We start from the raw sequence: 17,070 nt of genomic DNA, 5'->3' as shown, positions 1-17,070 counted from the left end.
AATGTGACGTATTTATGACCATCCATTGAGGCCCACCTTGATGTGATGCATAATAGACTCGTGTGAGAGGCCCATTGCGATGTGCTTGGGGCCCATGGGTTGTTGCCCATTGTGAAGTATTCGGGGCCCATGGGACATGGCCCATCGATGTATATAGGCTCATGTGATGTGTATTAGGCCTATGTAATGCGGCCCATTATGATTATATGAGGCCCATTGTGGTGCATTTGAGGGCCAGGCTATGAAGCCCATTATGATGTATGTTAGACCCATGTGAAAGGCCCATTGTGATGTGTATTAAGCTATTGAGTGAGGCCCATGGTATTGTATTTTGGCCCTCTTGTGAGGTCATGGGTCCACTATATGTTAGGCTCTATGTGGGCCATTCCTTGGGGGTAATGTTGGTTAAATGTCCATGTTGTTAAGGTCGATTATTGATGTTGGTTACTGATACCGATTATGAGTATGTGACAGCATAACATCATGATACATGCCCATACGCATCATTTGCATGTTTGTTAAGAGATGTGGTTGACCATTGCATATGACATTGGGCAGGTTGTTATGAGACTCCCAGATAGGCGGAAGTTATCTCACATGAGCGCACGGTACGCGCAGGATTGATGCATGACTAGATTGTATGACTCATGCACCTTGCATTGTGTGTTGTGATTACCGTACGCCCTAGCGACATCAGGGCCGTAGCCTCCACACGTATATCATGGATGGCTAGATGGGACACCAAAAATCTGTTATTAGCATCAGGCTGCTATAGATGGCCCTGGGTGAAAATTTCTAAATCCTCTTGGTACCAGAAGATGCCTAATGTCAAGACCGAGTGGATACATGAGCGCCCGAGTACCGAATACCAGGAGGCCATGTCTCCCACTATGTCGTGGTTGGTTGGGAGGGGGTGTGGCCTTACCCTCCTAAGGGAGTAGGCATAGCTAGGCTGAGTCTGACCAACTCTTAAATGGGTCCACTATCGACGAGCCGGGTAGGCATTGATATACTGTTAACAGGCGGGTAGTGAGGTCTTTTCCACTCGCTAGACTACGTGACCTGTAAGGGTGGTAGCCAGTTTGGAGTGTATTAGACCCCGGTGATGATCCTAGAGATGTACAATACTGATATATGGACTTATTGAGTAGGAGTTGCATACTCATTCATTCATTCATTCTTATTCACTCGGGCTGGTGGTGCGCAACTATTTGTTATGTGTACCTTCGTAATGGCTAGGATTTCGGTTAGGGCGCGCGACTAACCTGAGATCAGAAGTTTACCACATTGAGTCTGATTATCCAAATTTAGGTATGTGACTGGTTTAGATAGAAGTCCCTTGTGGTGGACCCCGTAGCCTGCGATACTACGTACTATCATCCCGACTTCACACTCCAACTTGGTCATTTCATTCGCATCACATATTACATTACATCTGCAGGCATATGGAATTTTGGGTTGCTATGTTTCTGCACTTATATGGCCTAGATAGACTTAGCAGGATTTACATATTGCATTTTATCCTCGGTATCTGATATTTGACTCTCTATGATTCCTCATTTGCATAGTTGATCTATATCGCATACTCTGATATTGTATGATTTATAGACATGTAGTATTTTCGCTTACTCTGATATCGTATGATTCATGATCTTGCTAGTAATTCTAATATTGTATGATTAAGGCATTATATTGAATACTTGACACTTATCTTGTGCACACACTTACACCACCCTCTAAGCTTTCTATAAGCTTATGCACGATAGATGCATGCAGGTGGCATTAGGTTGCAGTAGCATCGAGCTTGGAGCGTACAGTTGACTTCTAGAGCTTTGATTTTCGATATATGTATTTTCCTTTCAGCATTGTATTCAAATGTTTATATTAGTGGATATATGATGATGTTGCCTTTGTGATTTGGGTAAACTTGTGGTTATGCTTCTTATGAGACAAATGTACGTTAGAAAATCCTCCTTATAGGATCCCAGCACCAAAATTTGGCGTATGCGCGTTGGGAGCCGAGAATAGGGTACTATGGAGGCTTTCGACACTGGATTCGGAGATCGGGAATTTTGTGAGCCCAGTTTTTGAGTTTGGGGCATGACACAAGTGATAACATATAGTTAATTAATACATTAATTAATACATATACAACAAAGGATAACATGTTATCATCAAATCATTGATGCATGTTATAAATAAAGAGATATGTTCATTATTTACCACAACAATCAGGTGCGCAACACATTATTCTATTCACACATTCACGTAAGAAGTTAAGTAACAAAATCAAGTAACTTAAGGATATACTAAATAGAAAGGATTAAGATATCATCTATGGTTGATGAATTTAAGTGAGAAGCTCAAAGGGTGAGTCCTCACCTCTTGCCTCAACTAAGAACTCAAGATCTTAATGCTCAACTTTAAAGGCTCGACTCACATGAACTTGAATCCAAGTTAACTCCACTACCCCAATTGAAGCTACCTGAAGAACCAGAACACATGAGAGTTGAACCATCAGCTAAGATCCGACCCTGATATAACCTGCGGGTAGAGATAAGATGTAGCCATTGAGTTGGCTCACTAGAGACCCGATTTGAACCCAACTTGGCTGCAAACCGATCTCAACCATCTCGATCTAGGTGAGGGATTCAACCCGGCCAGATCTAGTTGGAACCCGAGTATACGCCATCTTGATTTTGGGTTTTAGGTTCATTAAAGATGATCTAGGTTAATGGCTAGGGAGTAAGGACACATGTTTGTAGTTGGGATTGGTATTGTTCAAATGACAGAATTGTGATTCTATGAGCTATGGTTTGCTCCTGATGCAGTGTTTTGTTACTTTATTGGAATTGTTTATGCAAGTGATATCCAAAATTTAGTTTTGATTTATCCGCCTCTCGATTTCGAATATTCGGTCTTTTAACGATGATCTAGATTTGATATCTGGGAGTGTATGTTAAGATGGTAATGACGGCTGGTTTTTGTGGTTTAGATGCCAAAGGTTTGATTCTATAAGCAACTGTTCCTGCCTAAACCACAACCAAATACTCAATCAGATGCTCTTTGTTTTAGAGTTTCAAAGTTGAATTTGCTCCGCCCGTAAATTGTTTATGCAAATGCATATCTGAGGTCAAGTCCAATCATATCTAATCCTTCATTTTAGGTGTTACAGTGATGCAAATTAGTAGGGACACATGTAATGATGATGATGGTGGTGGTGGTGGTAGTGATGTTGAACTGTGCTGTGGATTGCAACATGCTCTAGATGGCTAAGTCGTACTTTTGTAATGACTGTATTATGCATGAATTCAATCTAGTGCTTTTAATTTTGCAGTTATGAAATTGAACTAACATTTTCCATTGACTGTTTATGCAAATGAGGATTTAAATTTTAATTGCATCTTATCTAATCCTTGTTCTTGAGTAGAGGGTTAGTTAGCTATGATCTAGAGTTAGTAGATGTGAAGATGATGATCTGTGGGTGTGATTTCAAGTGATATGCTTTAATGACAATGTGTAATCACACTCACTTCTTCATTAGTAGCACTTTTTTTTCCTGTTTACATGTCTAGAGCATCAACAAGTTGGATTGATGCAATAACCCAGAGACCTAGTCTACCAGCTTAGGACAGTCAAATCTAGCTTCCCAAACTGCTAGACTTGGTGGAAGAAATCAGGTGAGTTGACTCAGCAGCAACCGAGTGACTCAATCACATGTCTATGGTTGGAATCGTACCTTTGTTGGAGCTGATTTCTCTATTCATAGAGTGGAGGAAGTCTCGACCTGATGTCCAGCTAGCTCTGACATCAGCAAGGAACTCGCCTGGCTGAGTCACTAATGAGGCATGCTCACATGACGACTTAGGCCACACACGCCAATAGTGAGACACGCAAGCACCAAGAATTCAAACTCCCTTTCTCCCTCTCTCATTTCTCTCTCTGTCTTTAACTTCTTCTTCTGCTTTCTTTGATGGTTGGACGAGTCAGCTACCGAACTCGGACAGACCGAGTTTCATTGCTCAGTGTGGCACGACGAGTGCAGCAATGCAGCACTGTCGCCACTCCCACTCCTCTCCCCCCTTTTTTTCATGTCAGATACCACTAATAAGGTCCACAGTATGCAGTGGAGCAGTGGGACTCGGTCCCGGCTTACCTAGAACAGATGTGGAGATGCTCTTGGGGAAGAAGCACGAGCTTTAATGGCGAATTACCATCTGATGGAGCTTTCTCCAATCCAGTTGTTGTGGATTGATCAGAGGTACCCTAGGAAGCTTGAGGATGTGAAGGATCGAAGCTTCAATGAGTTTCTCTTAATGGGTTTGAAGATGGAAGAAAATGGTTTAGGTTTCACTGGTGCGGCTGCAGGGAATAGGGCACCGTACCCTTTGCAATATAAGCTCTTTGTTTTGATGCCTTAAGTCTCCCTAAGCCATCGGATGGAGGATGGATGGCCTGGATTGAATCCTATAGTCCAATGTAACGTCCCAAAAAAATCTGTATAAAGACCTGAGTACAACCTCAGGCAGAACAACCTTAGGACTGCATCCGGTTGTATAATTTAGACGGGATTTAGTTAAGTACTAAATCATCGGTGGATTAAGCTTGGGCCACTATTTTCACAAATGGGAAGGTCTAGAACCAGGAATACCACTAGCTCAATGTCATCTTAAAACCTAGAAGAAATCCCAAGGGCCTGTTGCTCTCAAAAGTACATTGAAACTCTGAAACGGACCTAGACCGCATGTCAAGGGTCCGATGAACCTGGAATTATAGGACGATATCCGTCCTACTTGGCTTGACAACCATCATGGGAACCAAGCCCAGACAGTGTCCAGAAACGCCCAACCTGAGCCGTGAGTTAATTGCATGGGAAACGCAAATACCATAAGAAAATGAACTGAAATTTAAGTGAAATGGGCCATTCGCTCTTACACAAAGTTGAGGATTTCTGACCGTTGGTTTGTGACCAAACTTCACACATGGAAATGTACATATTTGTAAAACTGTGGCCCCGATTGGATACGTATGACTGTTGATCTGACACAGGCTCTCTACGGTCGATCGACTCATCCGATCACACCGAAGTCATGTCTTGGCATGGATCCATTGTCAGGGAGTGTACCCCATGACGTAGATGAGCAGTGGGGCTCCCTAAGAGCCCTGTTCATTAGAAATGGCCGCCCATAGGATAGAAACATAGTATAAAGTAGCCCTAGGGCCATTTACACCACATATGGGGCTATAAATAGCCCTTATTTCACCCTCTCTCTCATATACGAATTTTGCAAACCCTAGGGGAAGAGAGAAGAGAAAAGAGAGAAAAGAGGAAGGGAAACTTGGAGAGATCGTTGCAACTGTGGGAAATCTTCTCCCACGCATCCACGTGCCTAATCACCGCCTCCTTTTGCTACCCAAACCTCTTCCGGTTATGATTTTGGTAAGAAATACCAACCCTAACGTCGAGGTAGAGCTCCTGGATAATTTTTTTGTCAACCTAGCTAACCAGTTTCATCATTTAGGTGCCCGACGTTTCATTTTTGGAAACGTAGAATTTGGATCGAGTTCGAGTCGAGCGTACTAATGAAAGGTGTGGACTATAAACGCTTAGGTTACGGTTTATCAATGCTTTCATCATAGATGATGATTTATACTTTCCTTGATTGCTACCGTATTGTCTTAAATACGTTGATTTCTATATGAGATACACCTATGAACTGTGATAAGTAAATGAGGCAACCTATGTGTTTGTTGAAATGTTTAAATGAGAAATAGAAAATGACTAGTGCTCGCCATGATTACTAATCTAGGATCCATCATTACCATATGCATATAGATTTCTCTGTATAAAGAATTGATAAAATATATGTTGTAACTAACGTAGTTTATGTGTTTGATAAATTGTCTAAATGAGAAATTGTTGATGATTTGTATTTACTAAGAGTACTAAGGTAGGATTTTTTATTGTCTTATGCATATGTATGTTTTCCTCTATGAAATCAATTGATAAAATGCAAGTTATATTTAACATGGTTTATGTGTTTGATGAAATGCCCAAATGATAAGTCCACTTGGATTGTTTGTCAAATGCTGGGATAGACATTACACATGGTTGTTAGCAACATTTGGATAGGATTGAGGCTACAAATGTAGTCCAGGCAACCGGTAAACGTCCATGTTTGGGTGGCCGAATGAGTCTTGCCACCCTGGGTAAACTCGATGAACACGAGTCGTATGACGACTACCGACAGTGGCTAGGCCACAAGGGGATCTTATGCGCACCATGTCGATTAGTTCATCATGTGCCTGTACCAATCGAGCTTACCTAATGAACCAGTTGACTTATTGTGTATTTAGCATGTATGGACGTGACTGTTTGAATCTAAGGTACCCCTCACCAATGTAAAGATCCACCTTTAACCATGGTACCACGATCCTCGAGACTCATGAGTCAGGCATGGTGGTATGAGACACCATGTTTGTGTTGTTGGCCTACGCTGGGGTGATGAGCCTCCCCGTAGTGACCGTGAGCATCACTTCTTGTAACTTGCCTATCGTATGAGTTTATTTAGGAGTGACGAACCTAGATGGATCCAGAACACAGGAATATGACCGCTGTGGTTGTCCGATGCCTAATGTTCGATTTGGGTCGATATTAAAAAGGGAGGTACCTTAGCTTCCCAAACTTGCTGTGTGAATGAGCATAATTAATTACTTGGCTAACATGACCATGCATCACGATACATTAGTTAGGATATAGCAAAAAGGCATTGGAGTTGCACATTTGAGGAAGTGTTGTCATATGCGAGAAAAGTGGTCGGAGTTGCATGTTAAGGGAGTGTTAATGAGTGAAGGCATGCATCATTATTTACACTCCATTCTTGCATTAAATATAATAGTTAGGAAGTGATTGTTATGATTGCCTTATCATTACTGCTTTGATTGACTTGATAACATGTGTAACTTTTTCCTTATAAAACCACTGAGTTGATCACTCACTCCCACTCTAGGACGGTGTTTTAATACACCAATCAGACGTTAATGTAGATGCAGGTACGGACGACGTCTATGTAATGGAGCAGAACTTCTTGGATGAGGAGGAGTTCTCCTACTTCCAAGTCTCGGGTGGGCTGACGTAAGCCACGTATCGTTACGTTGGGACCACTAGGCATCAAGGCTTAGTTAAACATATTTATACTACCACATTTTGTACATTTTGAAATTTTACATGTATATATTGATCCTGGTCACGTACTCATACTTGGGAAGAAATTTTGTGCAACACCTGCATACTTACATAGACATGTTTTAGAATTTCGCACTTGCTTAACTTCATTAAATCCGGAGTATGATGTGTTATTTAGTATAATCCCATACATGCTTAATTCATGAATATGAAAGAAATCTGAATATCATTATCCACACGACATAAGTGATGTTCGAAATCTCGGGAGTAGAGCTTTGCTCGACCCTCGAAATTCAGGGTATTATAAGTTGGTATCAGAGCATGCAGGGGATTAAACTAGACCTAGAGTAATAGATTAACATGACGCACTCTGACTTAGGAAGGGAGTGATGGAATTTAGAGACAATATTAGAATTCCAAGGTTTCACCGATAAACGAGACTGAGCACTGTCGCTTCTGAGGGACTTATGATGTAGTGGCCTAAGTCGCCTCTGGGCCATCAGTTGATGGATTTAAGTCATCATTTGATGAATTTTGAACCTAAGATGGATTTAAAAGACGCGAATAAACGCCCTTTGGACCACAATAAGTGGACCCGACCTGCTTAAAACTCAAACCAATGAGTTTAGTGGGGCTCAGGGGGCCCCACAGAGCGTAAACACCAACCAGGGGGGGGGGGGGTGGCCACCGCAGAACAGCTGGGGCACCACCGGAAACCCCAGAGGAGGGCGGCGGCCCCGCAAGATCGGCGGCGCACTGCCGCTGGTTCGAGATGGGTGCGGCGGCACGCGGGATCGGCCGTGCGCCACCGCCGGCCCGAGTGTGTTGGCCCCTCCCATGTGTGGGGGACCACTTAAACGGCCCTACCACCCCTCCTTTCCTCATTTTCACCCATTTTCAAACCCCTTTAGCCCTCCAAACTCTCCTAAAACCTTCCCTTGCTCTTAATCTCCATCTCTAGACTTTTAAGTCCATCGTTTTCTTTACATCTTACACCCCTTTACCTAAATCTCTCCAAATCATCCTTTGCATCTCCTTTCCCTTGCACATTTGAACACAAATCCATCACCTAGGGCTCCTAAAACACTCATTATCTCAAAAATCCCTTCTTTCTATATCCCTTCCACCTCCATGGCCCTTTTCGAGATAGTGGCCGCCATTTTCTCCATTTCTATGCTCCTTTCCCTTATGGGGAAGAAGAGAGCAGCCCCGGACGAGGCCGGGCCAAGTCGTCCGAGTTGCTCCAAGAAGAAGACGACTACCGGGGCAAGTTCGAGCGCCGAGCGGAGGTCTCTACCTGAACTTGGTAAGTTCCACCAACGTAGAATTGTCTTTGAAGCACATGTGGATGAGAAGTTGTTTGGGATGTACCCGATGATCGACCACCTTCTGGAGAATGGGTGGGGCCCCATATTTGAAGGAAAATCGCATGCAAGTGAGGGCTTTGTGCAGGCCTTCTATGCACACATTAAGGACCTGACCCTTAATCCTCTCCAGTTTACTATTCCTCTGGGGAGAATAGAAGCTAGAGTTGATGTGAGCATCATAGCCCACATTATGGGAATAGAGTGCGGTGTTGTTCATGCCAGTGAGACTAATCTCACCGAAAGGTAGGAGAGAGATCGCCGCACACTCTTCCTATGCGGCTAACATGTTGCTTCGAGGTCAGAGAATAGCCTCAAGACGACACGCATGACTGAGGATTATCGCCTACTCCACCATATAAGCACGTACAACATGTATCCCAGATGGATCGACCGCACGGAATGCACTAGGTTTATGGTGGATTTCCTGTACCAGGTTGGACAGGGAGAGAAGGTATGCCTGCCCACTCTTGTCTTGACCCAGATTGTGAAGGCGACGCAATCTGCTTGGGGGATTCGTTCCTCCTATGCGGTCGACTGATTTGCAAGATCACTCGTAATTTTACGTTCAAACTCCACATGGATAATCTCGCTCCTATCCACTACATCAACGAGAAGACCCTCAATAACATGAATATAGGTCCCAGACAACGCCAGGCCCAACTTGAGGAATTCAGAGATGAGATAGAGGAGGAGATAGAAGAAGAGGAAGAAAGAGAGGATGAGGAATAGGAGGAAGAAGTGGAGGCTCAGGACTCCGATTGGGAGCCTCCCACCGCTCAGGATGACCACTAGGAACAGGCCGCCCACGACGCTCGCCTAGCTAAGATCAAGGAAATCCAGGAAAATTTGAAGAAGAAATTCAAGATGATGTCTCATACTCTAAAGGCCTTCCTGTGTTGCATGCAGGATAAGGGAGCACCTCCGCCTTTATCAGAATTGAAGGATTAGTAGTGTAGTTTGTAGTTGCTTTTTGTAATAGCCTTGGATAGGCCTAGTTTGGATGCTAGGATGGTAAATGTTGAAGTCTTTTGTTAGTTAGCTATCATGTATTCTCTTTCATAGTACATGTAATGCCATACCATATGTAACTGTGACAAATTTTATTTAATGAATTGCATGGAGCTCCTTTTGTTTAGTAATGTGTGGAATGTTTAGGGAAAAGCTGATGATGTTACCCTAACTCCATGAATATTGTACCCTATGTTGTATATAGGGAATGCCTCCCAAAACCAGTCAGAACATGACACATCTCCCACCTGGCTGGTTGGTTGACGGTGCCCCTCTTCCCAATGATAGCCAACAGGGCTCTAGTTTGGTCTAGCTAGCGAGACAATGCCAGACTCTCAACTGGCCACCGGCCCCACAGATTGGCCAATGCCAAGTGCGCCAACGGTTCTAGGTCAGAACCATGCTTCTTCGTCGGCGCCACATACACCTCAAGTAGCCCCTCCTCCAGATAGATTGGAGCAAATGACGCTCTTGATGTAACAACAACAACATGTCCTAGCAACTATAGCGGGGGCCATCGCACAAAATATGAATGTGGCCCTGCCGATGCAACACATGCAGGCCACTGGGGCAACGACTACATGTGGGCTTTTTGAGCATTTTCAATGCTTATGTCCTCCCACTTTCGCAGGTACCCATAGACCCAAGGAGGCCGAGTATTGGTTGGATAGAATATCTAAGATGTTAAGGCCATTACATTGCTCAGAGGCAGAATAAGTCGAGCTTGTTATATACATGTTTGAGAAGGAGGCTAGCCTATGGTGGGACAGTGTCCTACGAACCATTCCTATAGGGTTTGTGTGGACATGGGACAGGTTCGAAACATGTTTCCACGAGAAATACTTCCACCTCACCTACCGTAATGAAAAAGAGGGCGAATTCCTCCACCTCAAGCAGGGGGGAATGACAGTGGTGGCATATGAGAACCGCTTCACGGAGCTAGTTAGATATGCTCCCTTGATTTTGATGAATGAGTCGATGAGAATGTAGCAATTCTTGAAAGGGTTGTGGGCTGACATCCGCACCAAGATGTGTTGTGCTAGCGTCCCCACATATGCTGAATTAGTAAACATATCCTTGCGAGCTGAGCAGGATGGTGAGCGGGTGTCTCGAACACGCTTACTAATAGGCCCGAGGCCTAGGCCCAAACTGCAGACCCAATCGCTTCTTGGCAAGAGGCCACGTATGAACTCACCTCCCCTACTAGTGGCTCCACCTGCCCAGCAAAGGCGTTCTGATCGCACGTGCACCTACTGCAACAAAGCGGGTCACATTGACCCCTTCTGCTTTACCAAGATGAGGGATAATGGCTACACGTTACCTCAAAGGGTCAATCGCCAACCCCCACACGCTATTTCAGCCCCTCCTTTACGATATATGGTACCAATGCAACCATACAACCAACCTCCTACATCCCAAAATAGGCCGCCTCAATGGCCTATGACAGCGCCACCTAACCGCTTGCAACAAGCTTGCGTACATGCCCTTGCCTTCGAAGTAGCTGAATCAACAGTTACAGTACCACTAGCATTTAAAGTCACTGCCCACGTCCAAGGTACACCTATATGCCTTTTAGTGGACACCAAGTCCACTATTTCTGTGGTAGCATGTTCTGCAGTCAACCAATTAGGGTTGGACACTACCCCTATGATTGGGGTGAGAGTCATCGCCATAGCAGGAACCTTCTCAGATTCCACTAAACTCTGTAAGAGTTGCCCTATAGACTTAGGAAGCAGGGTGGTGCACATTGACCTAATTGTAATAAAGATTTATCATTACGATGTCATCATTGGCATGGATTGACTCACCAAAATGAAGGCAGAGATTGACTGTGAGACCAGGTTGGTGACAGTCCATGAGCCCGAGGGCGCGGCCTTCACCTTCCCAGTTCAGGTCAGTTGTCCTTTCTTCATCCGTTGTTATGCTTTCCTGTTGGAGAATTATGATGGTCCGTCACTTGGGGACATGCCAGTGGTCCAAGATTTCACGGACGTGTTTAGAACAATCCCTGGACTACCTCCTCAGCACGAGATCGACTTTACCATCGACCTTGTGCCAGGTGTAACACCTATCTCCTTGCCGACGTACAACATGCCTCCGTGTGAGATGGAAGAATTAAGGAAACAAATCGATGATTTATTGCACTCGGGTTTTATACAGCCGAGCGTATCTCCTTGGGGAGCTCCCATATTATTCGTGAAAAAGAAGGATGGATTGCTATAATTGTGTATAGACTATCATAAGTTGAACCACGTTATAGTAAAGAACAAGTATCCTCTGCCTAGGATTGATGACCTATTTGACTACTTGAAGGGGTCTCAGTACTTCTCCAAGATAGACTTACAGTTCGGGTATCATCAGTTATGCGTCAGGAATGAAGACGTGTAGAAAAAAACTTTTAGGACTAGCTTCGGGCACTACGAATTCCTTGTGATGCCGTTTAGACTTACAAATGTACTGGCCGTATCTTTACCGATTCGTCATCGTATTCATAGATGACATTTTAATATACTCAAAGAGTCAGAAAGATCATGAAGAACACCTGTGAACAGTCCTTGATACTCTTAGGCAAAATCAGTTGTTTGCACAGTATCGAAAATGCGACTTCTGGAAGGAAGAAGTTAAGTTTTTGGGACATGTAATTTCCAAAGAAGGAATCGCTATAGACCTTGCCAAGGTGATCACAGTACAGGACTGGGAACAGCCCGGCTTAGTTACAGAAGTGAGGAGTTTCCTCGGACTTACCGGCTATTATTGCCGATTCATTAAAGATTTCTCCAAGATAGCCTGGCCATTATCTCAACTTACTTGGAAAGATTTGAAATTTGCTTGGAATGAGAAAGCAGAGGCAGCCTTTCAAGAATTAAAGGACAAGCTGACATCAGCGCCCGTACTAGTGCTGATAGAGCAAGGGGTTAAATACACTATTTGGGGGTGTGTTCTTATGTAGAAGGATAGGGTGATCACCTATGCCTCTTGATAGTTGAGGAAACACGAAGAAAATTACTCCACTCACGATCTGGAGTTGATGGCAGTCATTTTCGCATTGAAGCTTTGGAGACATTACCTCTATGGAGAGGAGTTCGAGCTCTTTTGCGACCATAAGAGCCTCAAGTACATCTTTACACAAAGGGACCTGAATATGAGGCAGCGCCGTTGATGGAGACATTGAAAGACTTTAAGTTTGAAGTCTCCTACCATCCTGGCAAGGCCAACCTTGTGGCCGATGCGTTGAGCCGCAAGAAAACCATGGAATTTACAGCCCCACTAATGGTAAGAGAGTGGAATATGGTAGAGTTCGTGTGAGATTTCGAACAGAGGCTAACAGTGGAGGAGCCATTCGAGAGCATCGCACACTTCCACGTACAACCACTTATTGATGACCGAATCATTATGGCTCAGATGGAAGATGAGCTATTGTTGAAGATGAGAGAGTGTGCAAGTGATAATAAAGAATCAGAATGGAGGATTGGCTTAGATGGAGGTTTACGGTATCGTGGCCACCTATGCGTCTCGAACCTTCACGACTTGAGGAGAGAAGTTCTAGAGGCCACTCACAATTCAAAGTTGGCGATGCATCCGTGTACTACGAAAATGTATCGGGACATGAAGTGTTTGTATTGGTGGGACAACATGAAGGCCCAAATAGCAGACTTTAATTTGTGTCAAGATGCCTCACGTGTCAGCAAGTCAAGGCCGAGCACCGCTGAGCCCCGGGTTTACTTCAGCGCATGCCCATAGCCGAGTGGAAGTGAGATTTCATATCTATGAATTTTATTTCTAGGTTACCAAAGACGAGAAAGGGGCATGACTCCATTTGGGTGATTGTGGACCAGTTGATAAAGTCAGCCCATTTCCTCCCGATTCGAGTTTCTAATTCTGCAGATGACCTGGTCAAGCTATACATTAAGGAGATAGTATGACTGCATGGAGTTCCTCTAGAGATTGTGTCAGACCGAGACACACGATTGACGTCCATGATCAGGACTTGAATCCAAGAGGCGATGGGGGTGAAGGTGAAATTTAGCACCACGTTCCACCTACAGACCGATGGACAGATGGAGCAGGTAAATCAGATACTCATACTTGATTTCAAGGACAGCTGGGATGACTACCTCCCTTATGCCGAATTTGCCTATAACAACAGTTTCTAAGCAAGCATTGGCATGACTCCTTACGAAGCCTTGTATGGCGCCCATGTCGGGCTCTGCATTGTTGGGCGGAAGTTGGCGAGAAGAGCTTGGTTGGCCTAGATCTGGTTCAGGCGACCTCAGAAAAGATCGATATTATCAGGGGTCGACTCCTTATGGCCCAGAGTAGGCAGAAGAGCTATGTGGATACGAGACAAAGGTAGTTGAAATTTGAAGTTGGGGACCATGTATTCCTTAAAGTTTCCCCAATGAAGGGAGTACTCCATTTTAGAAGGAAAGGGAAACTCACACCGAGGTTCATTGGGCTATTCCAGATTTTAGACTGAGTGGGTGTGGTGGTATACCGTCTTGCCTTACCCTCATCACTTACAGGCGTACACAACGTGTTTCATGTGTCAATGCTGAGGAAATATGTTCCCGACCCTACTCATATTATCAGGTGGGAGCAAGTTTAACTAAGGGAAGATGCCACTTATGTATTGCGGCCCACACGTGTTCTAGATAGGAAAGAACAAGTGTTGTGCAATAAGATCATCCCACTCATGAAAGTGTTATGGACGCACTATATCGAGGAGGAGGCTGCTTGGGAAATGAAAATTGAAGTCCTCGAGGAGTATGAAAAGGTACACATTTCGGGGATAAAATTTTCTTTAAGGGGGGTAGATTGAAACGTCCCAGAAAAATCCTTATAAAGACCCGAGTACAACCTCAGATAGAACAACCTTAGGACCGCATCTGGTTGTATAATTTAGACAGGATTTAGTTAAGTACTAAATAATCAGTAGAATAAGCTTAGGCCACCATTTTCACAAATGGGAAGGTCTAGAACCAGGAATACCACTGGCTCAATGTCATCTTAAGACTTAGAAGAAATTCCAAGGGCCTGTCGCTCTCGGGAGTACATTGAAACTCTGAAATGGACCTAGACTACACGTCGAGGGTTCGATGACCCTGGAATTATAGGACAATATCCATCCTACTAGGCTTGATAACCATCGCGGGAACCAAGCCCAGACAGTGTCCAGAAATGCCCAACTTGAGCAGTGAGTTAAGTGCATTGGAAACGCAAATACCTTAAGAAAATGAACTGAAACTTAAGTGAAATGGGCCATTTGCTCTTACGCAAAGTTGAGGATTTTTGACCGTTGGTTTGTGACCAAACTTCACACATGGAGAAAGGAAATTTCCTTGTACATATCTGTATAACCATGGCCCCGATTAGACACGTATGACTGTTGATCTGACACGGGCTCTCCATGGTCGATCGGCTCATCCGATCGTACTGAAGTCATGTCCTGGCATGGATCCATTGTCAGGGAGTGTACCCCATGACGTAGATGAGCAGTGGGCCTCCTTAAGAGCCCTGTTCGTTAGAAACGGCCACCCATAGGGTAGAAACATAGTATAAAGTGGCCCTAGGGTCATTTACACCACATCTGGGGCTATAAATAGCTCTCATTTCACCCTCTCTCTCTCATATATGAATTTTGCAAACCCTAGGGGAAGAGAGAAGAGAAAAGAGAGAAAAGAGGAAGGGAAACTTGGGGAGATCGCTGCAATTGTGGGAAATCTTTTCCCACGCATCCACGTGCCTAATCACCACCTTATTTCGCTACCTAAACCTCTTCCGGCTACGATTTTGGGTAAGAAATACCAACCCTAGTGTCGAGGTAGAGCTCCTGGATAGTTTTTCATCGACCTAGCTAACCAGTTTCATCATTTAGGTGCCCAACGTTTCATTTTTGGAAACGTAGAATTTGGACCAAGTCTGAGTCAAGCGTACTAACGAAAGGTGCAGACTATAAACGCTTAGGTTATGGTTTATCAATGCTTTCATCACAGCTAATGATTTATACTTGCCTTGATTGCTACTGTATTGTCTTAAATATGTTGATTTCTGTATGAGATACACCTATGAACTGTGATAAGCAAATGATGCAACCTATGTGTTGAAATGTTTAAATGAGAAATAGAAAATGACTAGTGCTCACCATGATTACTAATCTAAGATCCATCATTGCCATATGCATATAGATTTCTCTGTATAAAGAATTGATAAAATATATGTTGTAACTAGTGTAGTTTATGTGTTTGATAAATTGTCTAAATGATAAATTGTTGATGATTTGTATTTATTACGAGTATTAAGGTAGGATTCTTTATTGTATTATGCATATGTATGTTTTCCTCTATGAAATCAATTGATAAAATGCAAGTTATATTTAACATGGTCTATTTGTTTGATGAAATGCCTAAATGAGAAGTCCACTTGGATTATTTGTCGAATGCTGGGATAGACATTACACGTGATTGTTAGCAGCATTTGGATAGGATTGGGGCTACAAACGTAGTCCAGGCAACCGGTAAACGTCCATGTTTGGGTGGCCGAATTAGTCTTACCACCCTGGGTAAACTCGATGAACACGAGTCGTATGACGACTGCCGACAGTGGCTAGGCCACGAGGGGCACTTATGCGTTCCATGTCGATTAGGCCGTCGTGCGCCCATACTAATCGAGCTTACCTAACGAACCGGTTGACTTATCATGTGTTTACTATGTATGGACGTGACTGTTTGAATCTAAGGTACCCCTCACTAATGTAAAGTTCCACCTTTAACCATGGTATCACGATCCTCAAGACTCGTGAGTTGGGCATGGTGGTATGGGACACTGTGTTCATGTTATCGGCCTATACTGGGGTGACAAACCTCCCCGTAGTGATCGCGAGGACCACTTCTTGCAACTTGCCTATCGTATGAGTTTATCTAGGAGTGACAAACCTAGATGGATCCAGAACATAGGAATAGGACTGCTGTGGTTATCCGATGCCTAATGTTCAATTTGGGTTGATATTAAAAGGGGAGGTACCTTAGCTTCCCAAACTTGTTGTGTGAATGAGCATAATTAATCACTTGGCTAACATGACAATGCATCACACTACATTAGTTAGGATGTGACAAAAAGGTGTTGGAGTTGCACATTTGAGGAAGTGTTGTCATATGCGAAATAGGTGGTCGGAGTCACATTTTGAGGGAGTGTTGATGAGTGAGGGCATGCATCATTACTTACACTCCATTCCTGCATTAAACAGAATAGTTAGGAAGTGATTGTTCTGATTGTCTTATCATTACTACTTTGATTGACTTGATAACATGTGTAACTTTTGCCCTATAGAACCACTGACTTGATCACTCACTCCCACTCTGGGACGGTGTTTTAAAACACCAACCAGACGCTGATGTAGATGCAAGTATGGACGGCGTCTATGCAATGGTGCAGGACTTCTTAGATGAGGAGGAGGAGTTCTCCTACTTCCAACTCTCGGGCGGGTCGACGTAGGCCACGTACCGTTATGTA

This window comes from Magnolia sinica, chromosome 13 (genome assembly GCF_029962835.1).
Source record: "Magnolia sinica isolate HGM2019 chromosome 13, MsV1, whole genome shotgun sequence".
Classification (NCBI taxonomy): domain Eukaryota; kingdom Viridiplantae; phylum Streptophyta; class Magnoliopsida; order Magnoliales; family Magnoliaceae; genus Magnolia; species Magnolia sinica.
Note: the sequence above shows the minus strand (reverse complement) of the source record.